The sequence below is a fragment of the Oratosquilla oratoria genome, chromosome 14 (assembly GCF_046742065.1).
Source record: "Oratosquilla oratoria isolate Oo_2021 chromosome 14, ASM4674206v1, whole genome shotgun sequence".
In the NCBI taxonomy this organism is placed as follows: Eukaryota; Metazoa; Arthropoda; class Malacostraca; order Stomatopoda; family Squillidae; genus Oratosquilla; species Oratosquilla oratoria.
Window position 1 is genome coordinate 66,348,014 of NC_134790.1, and position 20,135 is coordinate 66,368,148.

Here is a 20,135-nt window from a genome sequence, read left to right on the forward strand (position 1 = left end):
ATTTCTACAGCCAGTCATTAACAAATTGTGTGTGTGTGTGTGTGTGTGTGTGTGTGTGTGTGTGTGTGTGTGTGTGTGTGTGTGTGTGTGTGTGTGTGTGTGAGAGAGAGAGTGGGAGGGAAACATGTATACATATAAACTTAAGGGACCGTGAGGCACGAAAACATGAAAAATTCTGGAAAATTAACGAATTTTAGGTAAACATTTAAAAAGATTCTCTATGATGGTGGTAACATTTTGACCAAATATTACAGCTCAATTCCATTTTTTTCTTATATATAATATAAAATAGATAAATTTTTGGCAACCCCATTGCATGAAAAAACATTCTGTATATTGAAAAGTCAAAATTTTGATAGCCAGTTCCGTTTTGTTTACTGTAATTAATATTTATGGAGATATCTGGCAACTTGCCCGACCCTAAATCACCAGTCACCCATCTCAGTGTCTTTTCAAAGCTGGAAGAGAAAGGATGTCGCTCTGCTGCATAACACCCAGCCTACCAGTCACTCACGCAACACTGGCAACCCCATTGCATGAAAAAAAAACCATTCTGTATATTGAAATAAAGTCAAATTTTCGATACCATAAGTTGCGTGAGAAAGTAAGTTGTACACGAAAATGTAAACAAAGAGACAATGTCACGAGTGAGTACAAGGCCGGAGGACTTTAAATGCCGGTGCACTCCTTTTAAACTTTAAATGCCTCTCCTGAAAAGTTAATGTTTTTGTTATTTAAATAGCCATATCTCTTTTTTTTGTCCGATTTTATCCATTCTTTCAAATTTGTGAAGAGAAATAGTCACTTTAATTTGGCAAGGAAAAAAAATAATAATAAAGGAAACTAACTTAATTTTATTCATTTATCCTTGCAGATTTTCACTGACGTTTCTACTATTCAATGAAAAAATCATTAAAAATATATATATATATATAAATAAAAGAGAGTAAGAGGAAATTTTATTTTGTTAAGTTGTTCCCAAGACTAATCTTTCATTTCCTACATAGTAGGCTGATTACCTAGGCCTATGGATACTTCAATGATCGCAGACACTATCATAAAAAAAAAAAAAAAAAAAAAAAAAAAAAAAATAATAATAATAATAAATTAACTACACATAACATATACATGTTACTAAAACAATTTAGTATGCAATAATACTCTTTCCAATAGAGTAAGTATACACAAGTTCACCAGAGAAACTGAACAACTTTTATGACACGTTCACCTATAAGCACTTCCCTCGGTGCCTTAAAACCCCAAATATTTACACACCACCCACTACATCAACCCCCGGAGGCTTCACCCCTCAACTCCTTATACCACAAACTGGCATGTGATCTAAATACACAATATACAACTCCAACCTAGACTCCAGCAACAAGCTCTTTAACATAACCAACTTGACAAAAAAGAACAAATACATACCTCATCTCTATATCAACAACACTAATACCACACACACACGCACCGAAAATTCTTGGTGTGACATACGATACATCCATGTCATTCAAACAACACATCACAAAAAATAAATGCACACCTAGACTCAACACACTTAAATCAATCACTGGAACAACATTTGGACAAAAAGAAACTAATACTACAATATACAGGTAGTTCTCGATATATGCGAATTCGCGTATATGCGATTCAAGAATTTGCACCACTTTTCGATATGTGCGGGGATATATTCGAAGATATGCGATTTGACCTAAAAAAAATAAATAAATAAAAATAGTCGCGGCCGATTATTTTGTTCAAAATACCTATTATATATTTGAAGTTGGTGCGCATAAAGCCGTGTGGTAACACTGGCTGCATCAACTAGGTAGAGCTGGCATCACTGCGGCATTATCACAACAACAACACCGGCAGCTGTACAGACGCCATCGTCTTAGGCATCCTTCCTGTTTCATAGGCCAAACCATTGTCTTTCTGCAGGTAATTAAGCTTTTTTGATACACAAATTAATTATTTTTTTCACAAACAAATTAATTTTTTATACTTATTACTGCCCCAATTAATTTCGTCAATTTTCACTCTCTGCAAGAATTATCGTTTATTCTCCGCACTGGATAAACTCTAAGCAGTAAGCCTGCCTGTGTATCTCCAGAGCACATCAACAGTCAGTTTAAAGGTCAGATATCAACAGATATACCATTCACTAAAAATCATCGAAAAAGTACTTTTTAAAAGCATACAAATAAAGTTTTTACCTATTACGGAAGAATTTATTCAGAAAATTCACTTTTAATTGCGCCTCGCATACCACTTTTCCGAAGTCTAGATATTCAGAATAACAATATTGGTTGTTTGGCAACTGTGACGTCACGAACGCGGAATTCCCCGAACCTTTCCCGAAGCGCACGGGCGGAATGTTTTGAATAGCAGACGACGCAATGAAATGAAGACAAAGCTGTTTTTTGCCAAATTTGATAAGATGTAGATGGTGGAATTATATAGAATACTGTCAGTATGTTTTTTTATGTACATTAAACTGTAAATACAAAAAGTTATGGAAGTCTTGATATCTGACCTATAAAGGTCAGATATCAAGACTTCCATAACTTTTTGTATTTACAGTTTAATGTACATAAAAAAACATACTGACAGTATTCTATATAATTCCACCATCTACATCTTATCAAATTTGGCAAAAAACAGCTTTGTCTTCATTTCATTGCGTCGTCTGCTATTCGAAACATTCCGCCCGTGCGCTTCGGGAAAGGTTCGGGGAATTCCGCGTTCGTGACGTCACAGTTGCCAAACAAACAATATTGTTATTCTGAATATCTAGACTTCGGAAAAGTGGTATGCGAGGCGCAATTAAAAGTGAATTTTCTGAATAAATTCTTCCGTAATAGGTAAAAACTTTATTTGTATGCTTTTAAAATACTTTTTCGAGCAATACGATGATTTTTAGCGAATGGTATATCTGTTGATATCTGACCTTTAAGCGTAGCAAGCAGTCTGAAATGTGAATTGTAAACAGACTGATTTTTCAAACAGCTGAAGAAAATACGCTTGGCGAAATAAGTGATGTTTACGGTAGCGTCTTTTCCCGAGGTTAATACTTACATGTCAGAGAGTGTTAATGTATGTGTAATGCAGTATGTAAGCCCTTTGCCAAAATAAAATATGTAAAAAAATATATATAAATAAATAAAAAATAAAAAAAAATAAAAAAATCAATCCGAGTTGAGAACGTATCCCCCTTTTTCCCATAGGTTCAATAGTTCGATATATGCAAATTCGTTATATGCGGGGGGTCCGCGGAACGGAACCCCCGCATATAACGAGAACTACCTGTACATACAATGCACATGCTCAGTGATGAATTATGCGAGGCCAGCACGGGCACCTAATCTCAGTGAGACGCACCTTAACACCCTTCAGACCATACAAAAAGCCTTAAAACAATTACAGGCTGCCATATACAACACCTACAGACCATCTACACCAAGTCCTCAAAGTCAAAGATCACCTTGACATGAGAGGCACACAAACAGAGAGAGAGAGGAGAGAGAGAGAGAGAGAGAGAGAGAGAGAGAGAGAGAGAGAGAGAGAGAGAGAGAGGAGAGAGAGAGAGAGAGAGGAGAGAGAGAGAGAGAGAGAGAGGAGAGAGAGAGAGAGGAGAGAGAGAGAGAGAGAGAGAGAGAGAGAGAGAGAGAGAGAGAGAGAGAGAGAGAGAGAGAGAGAGAGAGAGAGAGAGAGAGAGAGAGAGAGAGAGGAGAGAGAGAGAGAGAGGAGAGAGAGAGAGAGAGAGGAGAGAGAGAGAGAGAGAGAGAGAGAGAGAGAGAGAGGAGAGAGAGAGAGAGAGAGGAGAGAGAGAGAGAGAGGAGAGAGAGAGAGAGAGGAGAGAGAGAGAGGAGAGAGAGAGAGAGAGAGAGAGAGAGAGAGAGAGAGAGAGAGAGAGAGGAGAGAGAGAGAGAGAGGAGAGAGAGAGAGAGAGAGAGAGAGAGGAGAGAGAGAGAGAGAGGAGAGAGAGAGAGGAGAGAGAGAGAGAGAGAGAGAGAGAGAGAGAGAGAGAGAGAGAGAGAGAGAGAGAGAGAGAGAGAGAGAGAGAGAGAGAGAGATCACATACAAATACTCTCCTCTTTCCTCCAAAACCACCTATTACCAGCCTCCGGAAACATATTCATAATCGCATCACTAACTGCTCCATTAACACCCTAAAAGATAACACATTGCTGTATGCCAGACCCCCTGATATCCATCCCTCTGAATCCTCTCTCCCACGAAAGGACAAGAGTCCACCTGGCCAGACTGCGATGTGGCCACCACCCAGCCCTTCTAAGCTACCAGAAGAGACTGGATGACTGCATTGTGGACAAATGCCCAGGATGTAACACCTCACCCCATACTATTCAACACATCATGGAAGACTACATTATAAACAATCATGCATGCAAACAACACAACATACACTCCATAATGGATGTGGGGAAAACCCCATTTTGGTCATGGCATTCCTTGGGGGGAGAGGACTGCTCGGACAGAGTCAGGAACAACAACAACAACATAACCAAGAATCCTGCCCAGGGCTGAAATAATTTCTGTATTGCTGCGTTGAAAGTCGTTACTCCAACTCTCGTGGCTGGGGAATTGGGTGTGTGTGCGCGCGCGTTAGGTCACAGTATTACCCATAGATCGGTCATATGAGCTCTGAGCTCTTGTCCGGGAGGTTAATGGCTGCCGATCACAAGTCTAATGCACGATCCAAGACAATGGTGAATCACACACACATACCAAAGGTTTCCCCCCTTACAAGGAAAGTAGCCAAAAAAACAAAGGCATAAAATCCACCCCCACCCATTCCATCCCTACATACTCAACTCCCATTCACCCCCTTCCATCCCTCTTATTTATCTTGGCTCCTGTTGGATGATGGGTCATCCCTGCATCTCGCCCACTACCCTAGGTCAGAAGCAGTGTCACAAGACAGCACATCCACAGCAAGGCTGCTTCATTAAATATGACCTCCATTCTCCATCCCCTCATGCAGAAAAAGAGAAGATGGGGAGAAATCCCTTCCGGCTGCATTAAATTATTTTTTCATATACTCCCTCAACCCCCACCCATTCCCTTCCATGCCTCACAGCATCATCCATACACAACCACCATCCATTCACCCCTATCTTCCATCTTCTCCCGTCCTTCCTCAACATAAATTCCCCTTTCACAATGTCCCTTTTACCCCAGCCATCCATCTCATCCTTTGTTGCCCCCTCATGTTCACTCCTACCTCTGCCTTCCAAACCTAGTTTAATAATATTTACTCCCTCATTCTTTCCATGTGTCCAAACCATCCCAATACTCTTTCTCCCAACTCCCTTTCCACCCCCATTCTCCTAACCTTGTTTCTCACTCTATCCAGCCTTGTAACCCCTATCATACTTATCAGGCACCTCATCTCAAACACATTCAAACTCCTCTTTTATATATATATTATGAATAAATACATAATAATAATAATTTCACCCATTTCCTATAAACAACATGGATTCAAAGAGCTGCAACACTTATCAAAAATGTCTCCCAACAGGTGCTGGAAGAATTCAACATGGAAGCACCACCAGAGGTTCAGATAGCAACTGATGCAAACAGTATATGACAGTCCCAAGACATGTTAAAAAAAAAATTGAGGCAGATATTCATGACAATGAAAAAAACTTTTAATTTCTTAGCCATGCAGAGCAACCAAATATAAAATTTCTAGGGCAATGAAAAATTACAATGGAATCCTCTGCAAAACAATACTCTCACCTATGCTAATACCTTCATAAGCAAGACCTCAACACATCTAGAACTTAATATTGATGTTCCCACTCACACAGATGAACTGATTATATCCCAGCATTCAAACTGCATTACTGCTGCTACGAACACTGAAATCTATTTTGACAAACTAGAGCAAGGGCTCAGAAATAACAAATTGGAAGCCTTACCTCAGAAACCATCAGTAATATTTCTCACTCCAGACAATGAACAAAAAAAATCCTACACTGAAATTAAACAGTTATACCATTTCACTGGAAAAGAACCCCAAAATTCTAGTCCTCGCATTCATTACTTGTATGAATTTCTGCCAACATGTCAAAGATTTGACAGTAAACATCAAGAAAAACCTACAAACTCAATACTATATTCATAAGAACCATCCTCTACACTTCCACAACAGGGTTCCAAACAATCACCAAAGCAAACTTTAACAATCTATACATAAAACATGAATCAAGGGTTGATAGGTATGGGACCATGAGCAAAGGTTTGGTAGGTAAAAAGGGGGGGGGGAGAGCAGGGAAAGGGTGATGGGTAATGGGTATGTGTGTGCGAGGGTTGACGAGAATGGGGTTGAATGTAAGCATGATGTGAATTGAGGGTGATTGGGCGAGATACATAGGCAGGAGTGTTAACAGATCAAAAGGTGTAGAAAAGGATGGGTGAAAGGGGTACATGTGCAGAAGAGGGTTGATGGGTGTGGGATACACAAGCAAAAAAGGGTTGATAGGTGAGAGGGACATGGGATGAAGGGCTGATGGGTGAAAGGTGTCATGGCAGAGTTGCTGGGCAAAAGGGGGTCATGGGCAGAGCTAATGGGTGAAAAGGGGGCATGGGCAGAAGAGCTGATGGGTGAAAAAGGGGCATGGGCAGAAGGAAGATTGATGGGGACATGAACAGAAGGGTTGATATGTAAAAGGAGTGAAGGGTTGAAAGGGGGTGAAAGGAAATGAGGTGTTTCAAGAGGACAAAAGAAGTTATAAAATATAAGGCTGACAGGGGAATGTAATGAGGAAGGAATTCATGGTGGATATGAAGGGGCGGGGTGAGACGGAGATGCGAAAAGGTGAACGGTGGGAGAAGCAAGATGGGAAAGGTGAAAGGGGAGGGGTGAAATGGGAATGAAGGGTCAATGGGGAAAAAGGTAGTGAATGGGGTGTAGAGGGGGATGTGAACAGGGTATACTGGGGGACATGAACTGGGTGTATGGGGGTTGTGAGCTTGGTGCATGGGGAATATGAACAGGGTGTACAATAATGAATAGATCAAAATGAGGGGAAATGTATGGGGCACAGGGGGAATGAATGGGTGAAAGGAGTTCCAGGGATCAAAAGGGGCATGAAGGGGATGTGATGGGAGAGAGGACCATATGAGAATAGGGTGAAATGTGTGGATTGTGATGAAATGAAAAGAGGATATGATGGCGAGGAGTGGTTGAAAGGATATGAAGGAAGGGGGAAGGTGTGAAAAGGAGGCTTGAAAAGCAAGAAGAGGTGAACCTGGGACGAAGGGATGATGTTCCGAGATGTAAGAGAGAAAATGGGGGTGCATAAAAGGAAAGGGTGAAGAGGAGGGCAGAGAAGGGGAGGAGTGAAAATTGGGTGTACAAAAGGGGGTGAAAAGGACTTGAAAGGGTGAATAGGTGGGGAGGGGGGGACATGAAAGGAGAAAATTGAGGGAGTGATGGGATGTGTGATGTGGGGGGGGGGGGGGGAGGCAGAAGAAAAGGAGATAGAGGGATGTCAGGTGGGAAAAGAGGGATCAGGAATTGGAGAATTGGGGAGCCTGACAAGAGAACTGAGGGACCTCAAGTGGGTGGAAAAAAAAGAGGACACAATGGGAAGGATGAAAATGAGACATTCTGGGGGAGTGAAAAGGGGATGTGTAGAGGGGGTGAAATGGTATAGATGTGGTCAGCAAAGAATTGAAAATGTGGCTGAATAATAGAACGTGGGTGAAATTGGATGGAAGTCGATGGGGTGTGTGTGTGATGATAGAAGCAACCAGGGAGGAGGAGGAGGAGGAGGAGGAGGAGGAGGAGGAGGAGGAGGAGGAGGAGAAAAAAAAAAAAAAAAAAAAAAAAAAAAAAAAAAAAAAAGGGGGGGGAAGGTTCCCATGAGGTGAGAAAAGTGGGATGGGGTGAAAAATGGGGGCAAATAGGTGTAAGTAGGGGGTTGAGGGTGGGGGCAAAAGGGGGACATGAATTGAGGGTGGTGAGGAAACTGAAAGGGAGAAAATGAAGGGAGGTGGTAGGGAGAAAGTGAAGGTGTGGGAGAGAGTGGAGGGAGAGAGTGGAGGGAGAGAGTGAAGGGAGAAAGTGAAAGGGTGGAAGGGAGAAACTCATGGGAAGAAAAGAAAATGAAAAGGTGGAAGGACATGAACCACATGAGAGGGAGCAAGCAAAGTGGGACAAGAGGGAGCAAGTGAAGTGGGGCAAGAGGGAGCAAGAGTAAGTGAAGGGGGGGCAAGAGTTAGTGAAGGGGGGCAAGAGGGAGCAAGTGAAGGGGGGCAAGAGGGAGTAAGTGAAGGGAGGCAAGAGGGAGAAAGTGAAGGGGGGCAAGAGGGAGTAAGTGAAGGGGGGCAAGAGGGAGTAAGAGAAGGGAGGCAAGAGGGAGTAAGTGAAGGGAGGCAAGAGGGAGTAAGTGAAGGGGGGCAAGAGGGAGAAAGTGAAGGGGGGCAAGAGGGAGTAAGTGAAGGGGGGCAAGAGGGAGTAAGTGAAGGGGGGCAAGAGGGAGTAAGTGAAGGGGGGGGCAAGAGGGAGTAAGTGAAGGGGGGGGCAAGAGGGTGTAAGTGAAGGGAGGCAAGAGGGAGTAAGTGAAGGGAGGCAAGAGGGAGTAAGTGAAGTGGGGCAAGAGGGAGCAAGTGAAGTGGGGCAAGAGGGAGCAAGTGAAGGGGGGCAAGAGGGAGCAAGTGAAGGGGGGCAAGAGGGAGCAAGTGAAGTGGGGCAAGAGGGAGCAAACGAAGTGGGGCAAGAGGGAGCAAACGAAGTGGGGCAAGAGGGAGCAAACGAAGTGGGGCAAGAGGGAGCAAACGAAGTGGGGCAAGAGGGAGCAAGTGAAGGGGGGCAAGAGGGAGCAAGTGAAGGGGGGCAAGAGGGAGCAAGTGAAGGGGGGCAAGAGGGAGCAAGTGAAGGGGGGCAAGAGGGAGCAAGTGAAGGGGGGCAAGAGGGAGCAAGTGAAGGGGGGCAAGAGGGAGCAAACGAAGTGGGGGAGGGTGATGGAGCAAATGAGGGGGGAGGGTGAGAGTGAGAAGGAGCAAATGAGGGGGGAGGGTGAGAGTGAGAAGGAGCAAATGAGGGGGGAGGGTGAGAGTGAGAAGGAGCAAATGAGGGGGGAGGGTGAGAGTGAGAAGGAGCAAATGAGGGGGGAGGGTGAAAGTGAGAAGGAGCAAATGAGGGGGGAGGGTGAAAGTGAGGAGCAAATGAGGGGGGAGGGTGAGAGTGAGGAGCAAATGAGGGTGAGTGAGAGGAGCAAATGAGGGGGGAGGGTGAGAGTGAGAAGGATCAAATGAGGGAGCATGTGAGGGGGGAAGGGTGAGAGGGAGCAAGTGGGGGGAAGGGTGAGAGGGAGCAAGTGGGGGGGAAGGGTGAGAGGGAGCAAGTGGGGGGGAAGGGTGAGAGGGAGCAAGTGGGGGGGAAGGGTGAGAGGTAGCAAGTGGGGGGGGAAGGGTGAGAGGGAGCAAGTGGGGGGGGAAAGGCGAGATGAAGCAAGTGAGGGGGGAAAGGCGAGATGAAGCAAGTGAGGGGGGGGAAAGGCGAGATGAAGCAAGTGACTTCTGGGTGACAAGGAGCAAGTGGTGGGTGAAAGGGAGCAAATGACAGGAGGGGGGCAAGTGATGGGGTCATAAGCAGTGGGGTAGGGGAAAAGGGTGTCTTATGCAGTTGGAGAGTGGAAAAAGCAGTCATTGGAAGGGGGCAAGTGGATAAGTGGGGTTATTAGCAGTGGAGGGGAAAAAGGGGTCACGAGTGGTGAAGGGGAAAAAGGGGTCACGAGTGGTGAAGGGGAAAAAGGGGTCACGAGTGGTGAAGGGGAAAAAGGGGTCACGAGTGGTGAAGGGGAAAAAGGGGTCACGAGTGGTGAAGGGGAAAAAGGGGTCACGAGTGGTGAAGGGGAAAAAGGGGTCACGAGTGGTGAAGGGGAAAAAGGGGTCACGAGTGGTGAAGGGGAAAAAGGGGTCACGAGTGGTGAAGGGGAAAAAGGGGTCACGAGTGGTGAAGGGGAAAAAGGGGTCACGAGTGGTGAAGGGGAAAAAGGGGTCACGAGTGGTGAAGGGGAAAAAGGGGTCACGAGTGGTGAAGGGGAAAAAGGGGTCACGAGTGGTGAAGGGGAAAAAGGGGTCACGAGTGGTGAAGGGGAAAAAGGGGTCACGAGTGGTGAAGGGGAAAAAGGGGTCACGAGTGGTGAAGGGGAAAAAGGGGTCACGAGTGGTGAAGGGGAAAAAGGAGACAAAAGTCCAAAAGGGGAAAAAGGGGTCACGAGTGGTGAAGGGGAAAAAGGGGTCACGAGTGGTGAAGGGGAAAAAGGGGTCACGAGTGGTGAAGGGGAAAAAGGGGTCACGAGTGGTGAAGGGGAAAAAGGGGTCACGAGTGGTGAAGGGGAAAAAGGGGTCACGAGTGGTGAAGGGGAAAAAGGGGTCACGAGTGGTGAAGGGGAAAAAGGGGTCACGAGTGGTGAAGGGAAAAAGGGGGTCGCGAGTTGTGGAGAAGGGAAAAGGGGGTCACGAGTAGTGGGGATGGGGAAAAGGGGGTCACAAGTAGTGGGGATGGGGAAAAGGGGGTCAAGTAGTGGGGATGGGAAAAAGGGGGTCAAGTAGTGGGGATGGGAAAAAGGGGGTCGCAAGTAGTGGAGATGGGGAAAAGGGAGTTGCAAGTAGTGGGGATGGGGAAAAGGGGGTCACGAGTAGTGGAGATGGGGAAAAGTGGGGTCGCGAGTAGTGGGGATGATGAAAAGTGGGGTCGCGAGTAGTGGGGATGGTGAAAAGTGGGTCGTGAGTAGTGGGGATGGGGAAAAGGGGGTCGCGAGTAGTGGATATGGGGAAAAGGGAGTTGCGAGTAGTGGGGAAGGAGAAAAGGGGGTTGCGAGTAGTGGAGACGGGGAAAAGGGAGTTGCGAGTAGTGGGGAAGGAGAAAAAGGGGTTGAGAATGGTGGGGAAGGGGAAAAGGGGGTCGTGAGCAGTGGGGGAGGGAAAATAGGATCATAATCAGTGGTGGAGGGGTAAAAGGGGGTCAAGAGCAGTGGATGGCATGGGGAGGGGGGATCTGTCATGAGCAGTATAGGGAATGGGGGTATTCTGGGTGGGAATTGATGTGGCTGAGGGTGAGGGTGGAAGAGGTTGTGGCCAGGGTGGATGGCTGATTAGGATACGGCTGGGAATGGGTGTAGGTGGATGTATATGTGTGTGTGTGTGTGTGTGTGTGTGTGTGTGTGCGTAGGAGGTCATGAGCAGGGGTGGGGAGGTGGTGATAACACACACTGCTGGGAATCTGTGAGAATGTGAAATTCAAACCCGCAACAAAGCAGATGCGAGACCAGCAAGCTTGCACTCCAATATATTCAAATGCTAAAAACATAAGGCCAATTACTTTGAAAATAATAAATTGCTAGACCTGTGCATGGGGTCACTTTTTATTGACCATGTACTTTAAAACATGCTTTGTCTGATGTAATATACACTTATCACAGTCCTCATGGGACAGTAGCCAACCACTATGTTCTACCTACCAAATGATTGTACAAGTGCTGTAAACAAAGCGCAATGAAATAACATGCTAGCGATCATATCAGCCAAGTGTAGTATTAGCAGTTGTGATGTTGTTACACCTAAGAAGGCATGAATGAACAGTGACCCATTGAACACTACTGCAGTTGCTCAATTTTTTTTGGGGGGGCTTGATGTACCCTTTCTTACTTTTACCAACAATGGCTGATTACATTTTATTTTGGAAGAACAAGTTATATAAAAAAACATGCATCTTAGCCCTGTGAGCTCTGACCATTTAACCAGGTAGTCACTGCAGGGATTAAGAGAAAAGAGCAGGATTTGAACAAATGACCAAGTGAGAGACCAGCACACTTCAGATTTCCATGAAAGCATTATATTATCTTATTTGATCATACTTTAAGACAAAGTCCTTGATATATAGTACTGTACAGGGACATGTCTTGTAGACATGTATACTAGGTCTCACAATAATGTAACAGGGTGGCCAGTTCCTTTCCGCACCACCTTGACTTCTCAGCAGACACCAGTACTCGTTCACAATCGAGTCGACTGGTGGGGGCCGGCTGGGCTCAAACCCAGATCACTTCACTGCAAAGCCAGTGCTCTACCTGAGCCATACCACTCACACCATGTACATCTTATTTTGTGTTTCTGTCTTCTCATGTACACCTTTAAACAATGCTGCTGAACACCTCCAGGCATGGACTCTGGTTTGGGTAACACTTTTCAAGTGCATTTTACTTTTCCAATTACACTGACATCCTATTTTCCATAGCATTTTTATACACCATTTGTGTATGTGCACATAGAAGCACCCACTTCACCATGGGCCTTATGATTGACATATTACCTTCCCAAATGAAAGCTCAGTTTCTATAATCTATATCGACTGATTTGTGGTCAATGCTGTCAAGTTACACACTGGAGGTTCTAGTGCTTCAGACGAGTTGGGTGTGTGGTGAGGGTGATGTAGTGGTATGTACAGGGTGGGGGTGTTAGGTTCTTGTACTATGTACGTGGTCTCTTGGTATAGTTGTTTGATTGGAACTAGGGGGCTGGGGTCCTGTCATACGACAAACCACAGTACATATGCATATGTGACTCATGATATGATTATCCCCAATTACTCATTTTTGGGCTTCTCTGGAACCGTTACGCTCAGAGTCCCTGACAGAAGCCTTCCTTTTCATGTTACTATACTGTGAAGTCTGAGGATGACGCAGGGTGATCATCAAGTTTATACATTTGGCTGGATTTAAGCATGGGGGTGTCATGCATGGGTGTTGAGCACTGTACACACGGACTTATGTGGTGATATCGTCACCTAATGCGTTCAAAAAGCTGGTAGTTGAAGCAACAATATGGATAGTAATACAAGTTGGGGATTGCAGCTTTGGCGACACCATAGTTGCCTCTATTAACTGTATTTTCTGACATCACTTCTTTTGAACTAAGGGCATGTTAGTACCATGTATTTGTCCTGTAGAACCCTAAACCTTAACTATTGTATATCTTCCTCTTCACATGACAGTACCTCTATGCCAGTAATTCTTAACCTCTTCAATATGAGTCAAATTCTCATGGGTAGTATCAGCTGCCTGATGTACAATGATGCACCACAATACTCACGTTATAAAATATAAAGCTACAGCTGTATTACTCATTCACTCTGAATATTAATAACCAAAGAAAATACGATCAAGTCAGTTCACAGAATATAGGGGACACTCAGCTACAACTGCAGAATAAATGTAATCAAGACTCCAACATAAGCATCTTTGTATGGAAGGAGTTAACCTAGTTTCAATCAAACCTCACATGTTCAATGAGCCAGTGTAAGGCCCTCCATAACACTGCATTTCCTAAAAATAGTTTAAAGTGAAATTCTTCTTTTAGTACAATATTTATGCACCATCTTGTGTGCATCAATATTTATGCACCATCACCATCTTGGGTGCATCACTATTTGTACACCAAAATCTGTACATCAATATTTGTGTGCCATCATGCATGCACCAATATTTATGCACTATTGTGTGTATTATTGGCTTTTGTCGTTGCTCGTTTTCCAAAGAACATTTTTTTCCCAATTTTTGAGGAGTTCAGTAAATGTGTACTGGGTTTTACTAGAATTCAATGCTTATACAAATTCTAGTCACTGTTCTAAGTTAGAATGCACCTCATTTGTATAAATGTCAGTTTACCAAGCTGGCTGTTTGCTAACCCCTAAAATCTCTCCTGAAACATCCCATGATTTGGATGCACACTCAGACAATACATTTCATTTGCATAGTGCTCAATCTTTTTTTACCTGTCTCATACCCTCTCTATACTATAAACCTGTCCTTGCATTACCTTGTACAGCATTCTTTCATTTATAAAAATTTTGTAGTTCAAGGCATCTGCACCTTCACTGCAGAGTCATTTCTATGTATGACAGTCCTATTTTGCTGTATTTTACCAATTTATACTAGTGGCTGCCGGTTAATCTCATTTGAAGAATGAAAATTCTTTCCGCAAAGAGGTTAACCCTATCTAAAAACTACCTTAACCCTTTCTGTTTTTGTATTTAACAGTGTTCATTCTAGAAATCTCTCCACAAGCTACACCACCAAAAATCCTTTGCAGAAAAAGGGTTCTTGGAAACCTCAAATCAACCTTTCTAATTTGATGCTTGTTGGTTATAAAGTACCTAATTACACACTGCCATAATACAGACTCATCTCCTCTTCCCTATATCTACACTGATTGAAATATTAACTGTAAAAATTATCTTTGAATCCAGGAACACACCAACCTCAATGAGAAAGTGCCACCCAAGTCCCCAGGTGTAACCTCTCAAAAAAGATGTACATGATGACAAGAAATGGTTGATAAATCTTGCTTGTAGCATGCAGCGTCGTAAAACAAATATCTACCAGGGATAAAAAGATGTACAATGACACTCCACAAGAAGCAATACTATCACTAATACTATAAAATTCACAAGACCTTCCCACCAAACGAGTACACCAATGCTCTCGCCTATGCAGATGACTCAACAACAACCTAATAATGCAACCACAAAACAGCAGCTAAAATCAAACCTATCTCAAACATGAAATGTCTCATTAACCCCTTCCATACGGTGACGCCTACGTAGGCGCCATGAGGAACAAGTGGGTACACGAGGATGCCGATGTCGGTGTCTTGATTATATTTATTGTAGTTGTACCTGTGTGACCCCCATACTCTGTAAACTGGCTTCATCATATTTTCTATGGTTATCCAAATTCACAGGTGAAAGAGAGAAGAGCAATACAGTGGTGACTTTATTTTTTATAATGCGAGTATTATGACAACATCGCACATCTGGCAACTAATGCTGCCCGCGAGATTTTGGCCTGGAGTGAAGGGGTTAAACAGAAGGATGTTTCACTTTTAGAAGTCATTAGTGAGATTCCTTACCCTTGACAATCATGAATCAGAGCGCTCAACAGTCTTAGTGACAACCTGTCCCACAAGACGAAACCCTAAAATACTAGGTCACACTTTAGATACACAAATAACCTTCAGTCCACCCAGACCCAACAATGTGGACAACTTTAAAGATAAAACTTAATTTATTCACAGCATGGTACCCTACAATTATTAAAACTGCATAAAAAAATAAAGCAATATAGCATTAGAAAATTAAATATCAATTTTGTAAATTATAATACATGAATGTAATATGCGATTTTCTTGGCAGAAATAAACAAATAAACCTTGTTACAAGCAAATTTACTAATGAACAAAGCCACTAAGATATGGTCCAGATGCCATGCCAGTCCGGTCACTATCAGATGATAGTTTTCACGTTGTGGACCAGGTGTTCTCAAACTCAAGGTGATGTTAATAAGCACTGTTACAAAGACAATAAAGCTTCCTTGGATTTTATGAGAGAACACAGGGTTCTGCCATCATCTGTTAATTGCCCGAGGTACAATAATAATCAGGCCGTCAACATCCATGACAACTAAGATGATCTTTAGAATTTGAGGTACTGAATTACTAAATATAGGTTGGGTAAGGTAATGTAGGTTAAGTTAGAATAGACTAATTTATCTTCCCATGTCTTCGACCTCGGCATCTATCAAAACAAACATGGCATATAATTCAGCTGTTGCGACTTCATTCATAATAGGTTTTAGCAACTGTTATTAATTTCCACCAAGAAAATCACACATTACGTTGATCCATTATAATTTACAAAATAATTAATTTTCTATTGCTATATCACATAGGTGTGCATAACTAAAAATCTACCAATAACTGCACTAATCCTCAACAGAACATCCACATTCATAAACCAAAATGCCCTTTTACATGAGAATGTTAGGTACACATTTTTACACTTTTTAATCCACCGTATCACAAGAACACTGAACAGCTGTCCTCTACAAAAACTACAACCTGCCCCATGCACCCATAAAAAATGAACTCGGATTCACATAGCAAGACTCCAGCATTGATTTCTCAACTCTTTACCTCACCAGGTGCCCCAGATATCAACTCTTCTGGGAACCCACTCCTATGACAAGATATATATGGGCACAACTGCTGAGGTCACCACCCCACCAACAATACCCACACCAAATTGGCCTGGCTACTGACTCAACTGCCCATACACCACATAAAAAAATTAACCCTAATTTCATCCTATCAAGCCAACAGTCATCTACGTAACTTGCAGGCCAAACTAGTCATAACCAGTTACCTGGAAGCTGCAGGTCATAAGACAGTGAAAACAAGCATGGGTACTCTCAGGTACATGCCAATAAATACAGTCTAAATATATTTATAATTAAGAGAGCCACATCTGGGTAAACCGAGATAAGGTGAGGAGCCTATGCCATGAGGCACATGGCTGTGGCCAAAGCCATCTCCTTTGCCCTATACACTTGGCCCATTAGGGTAGGTAATGGTCATTGCTGGGCATTAGAGAATGCAGGACTTAAACCCACAACTAAGCCAATACGAGACCAACATTCTTCTCCCTACATCAGAGTATCACTCATTTCCTGACTAGACTTTTGACAAAATCCATGCAAAAATGGATCAGCACATTATGCATCAGAGAACCTTCAAGATTAAATGCAATTATATGTATTTATGTATTGTATTAAAACTAAGGCAAAGTAGGGTCAGGCTCTGGGCCTACAGATAGGTGTATTACCAGGTCCCCTTCCTAGCTTTGACCCCAAACCTTATCCAGGGCACATCACCTACAAAGTTTTCATTAAACTCTTCAATACGAGTCAAATTCTTATGGGCAGCATGAGCTGCCTGATGTATAATGATGCATCACAATACTTGCATTATAAAATATAAAGTTAAACTGTATTACTCATCAATATGATCAGGCCAGTTTAGAGAATATGGGGTAACTCAGCTACAACTACAAAATAAATATAATCAAGACAACACTGGTATCCTCATATACCCATAGGAGTCATCATGTTGAAAAGGTTAAAATAAGATGTACTGGTTACTAATAACGGCAAAAATTATTCACAAGTCTTGACTTACCAAGACATTTGGGAAACCAGAATTTATGAGATCTATAATAAGGGTTTCAACAAGAGATATCTATAATGCTGAGGCATTGTCTAGGCCTGCATTGATTTGATAAGCTGAAGAACAACATGGCTATTGGTTTCAGAGCTTTTGCATGATATGCACCGCTGAGGCTATATAACAGGCTCCCTGATGACAAAGTAGCAACAGTAAAGCAATGTTTAAAAAGCTGAAGACCCATCTGCTCACCGAATGGTACGACCTAAACAAAAGTATTAAAAACTACAAATACTAAAAGGAAGATACAAGGGGGGCACCACAGAGCACTGTCAGCACTGGAGTGGTGCCCTAGGAATAGACATCAAGTAACAATTAGCAACCCTGTCATTACCCAACTTTCTCGAGCCATCAACAGAAGCTATGGAAAAAGAAAAAAGAAAAAGAAAAAGAAAAAGAAAAAGAAAAGAAGAGAAAAAAAAAAAAAAAAAAAAAAAATCTTGCACTTAATTCCTTAAAATCTAATCATATAATTGCTGACTGGTATGGTCTGGATGTTTCGGACCGATAGGAAACTCACTAGGATATGATTTTGGCATAGAAACATGGGTAAAATACCTGGATCATGCTAATATGATATGTATTTAACATGGAATTTAGTGTCCAATATCTTCTAACCTAATGTAACCATTTGAAAGAAAAATATACATAAAGTGAAAAACATGTCTGCATGATAATGGGAGGGGGGGGGGTATTGGAGATATTTAAAATTTTACCATTCATCAACAAAACTTTAAGGTGAAGAGAAATATTCCCATGTATTGGCCAAAGCTTAAAAACAACGGCAAAAAGCCACATTCAACAATAATACCAATTGAATGTGCTGGTACTGACAATATCTTCACTTCCCTTAATTTCCACACAAGATATTAACTGTTGATTTCTTCACTGCCCTACTGTTCACAAATTTTAGGATTATTTACTTAAAGAGACAGAAAAAAAAGTCATCCATCAAACTCCTTGCTAAGTAATTTACCATAATCCTTTATCACAAAAATACAACTTCTTGTAATATAGACAGGATTATCTCCATCCTTCCTTTCAGCCAAATAACCAGTTCAAGTAAGATTGTGGTAAGCTGGATTGAACCTTGAACATGTGTTAGGAATCTTGAAAAACTTTCTAATCTAAATGGGCACATCCCCCATCCTAGTGCCCTAGACAATCTTGGTCAATACACAAATCTACCAAAATCAGTTTTGTTTTCCTTTACCAATGTAAAATTTTCTTATAAAACTCAAGGTCTGTCCTAGGCCACAAGCTCTTTTCAATTAATCTTGAATAACTCAATTACACAATTCTGTGTATAACTATGATGTAAATGGGTTACTACATTAAATGCTGTTATGTAGGTTACTACATTAAATGTGGTTATGTTAGTAATTTGGTGCTCAATTTTATATTCACATTTGACCATTTATACAGCATGGCAGAACAATCTTGCTTAGGTGGCAAAACCACTGCAATGCTCACAAATTCTGATATTAGCATTCCAGGACAATCTAATTACGAAAATTAAGATATTAATAATCCATTCCCGTCATTCACTTCGCATACTTTGATTTCCACTACTATAACACGTATCTAATGTTTTAACCTGAGAAAAAACTGCTCTTGACAGACCTCGTTTGTTACCAGACTGCAACTCTTTACAGCTCCATTCTGATCCAGCTTGGGCTATCCACCTCACAGACCTATTCTGTCACCTTGTATGTCCTCGGACATATATTAGTTATAGGAAATCATTGTATAATCGTGATAAAATATTACTGGTACGTTTGCTTTAGGTGCGGTCCAGCAGCAGCAGCGTCAACGTCGTACTTGTCAAATCCGGTTTCGGAAGTCCGCCTTCCTTCAACATTATTTTGACTAGTTGTGTCAATTAAATTATCTACATTAATGGCACGATACAAACTATGACATCGTACATTCATCACACATTTTCCTAGTCTAATGAATGTCATAGTATCCGCTGAATTAAAATATCAAACCGGCGGACGATCATACACAAACACAACATCCTGCCCTACCTAAGGGATTCCTCTCATTTTTAGACTTAATACCATGTCAAAGACACTTATTTTCTTGTAATATGCTTTTCTTTGTAATTAATGACAACCGTGCACGTCTTGGGCTTACCTTACAAGCGAAAGACCATAAATATATCCCCAAATGTGAGCTCACCTTTTTGCCAAACACTGAAAATGGCGGACCTTGTACAGTCACGGTGCTGCCACGTAACGGTGAGGAAACGTCACTGGTCACGTGACCGTTCGAGCTTGGACGAACCGCCACCAGAGTCCGCTACTTTTCCCGTTCGTTTTCTTTTATTCCGTTGGAAAATAAGTTTTCTTTGAAGGTATTCCATTGTTGTTGTACAGAAAACAGGTGTCTAACAGCTGATGATCCTGATGATGAGACAAACGTATCATACATAAGAACACGTGGCAATGTCTTCATGAGTACTTCTCATATTTACATGGTCTCTGTTAAATGCACCGTTTTTATCATTATAACGCACAAGCAACACATATGATTATGTTACAAGTTTAGGAAAAATAAAATATATATTACCCTTCCCTTCCTCGAAGGTGCCACGGTAGCTAGAAAGAAAAACTGTCATCTGGTACGATAAATAATACATACATTTACCTAATACACAAGGACAAAATGTGTTAAATAATTTTGGCAGTGTTAGTAGCCCCATCATTCCCTCCACCCATTCTTTAAATTCCACTCCACAAATTTTAAATCTAAGGTAAATCACGCGCGCGCGCGCGAGAGGAGAAAATATCTTGGTTTAGTGCAAGTCACAAGGTTATGAAAAAATGTCTAGTGGATGTCTAAAACAGTTTTCCATAGAGATACAATGGAAATAAGCTTATATTCTTTTTTGTGTTATCCTCGGCAATTGTAATTGTAATTTCGAACTATGTGTTCTTTTCATTGTCTGTATTTCATTTATTTTATTCATTGCCAAATAAACTTATCATTATTATTATACCTTAGATAATAGATCCCAATTGAAAACAAAT

At 42.1% G+C, this 20,135-nt stretch overlaps 1 protein-coding gene across 3 annotated transcripts in view; it reads right to left on the bottom strand.

Moving 5' to 3' along the window:
- Arf1 (ADP-ribosylation factor 1) overlaps nucleotides 1–19,437 on the bottom strand; it is a 41,020-nt gene extending 21,583 nt beyond the window's left edge. Inside the window, exon 1 of one of the 3 annotated variants that reach the window (XM_076198157.1) lies at nucleotides 19,285–19,437. The gene's annotated coding sequence lies outside the window, so the exon portion shown is untranslated. Of the gene's footprint in view, nucleotides 1–1,769; nucleotides 1,914–19,239 lie in introns of those variants that run through there. The other 2 variants (XM_076198158.1, XM_076198159.1) reach the window with 2 other exon arrangements.
- Between the last annotated feature and the right edge of the window lie 698 nt (nucleotides 19,438–20,135).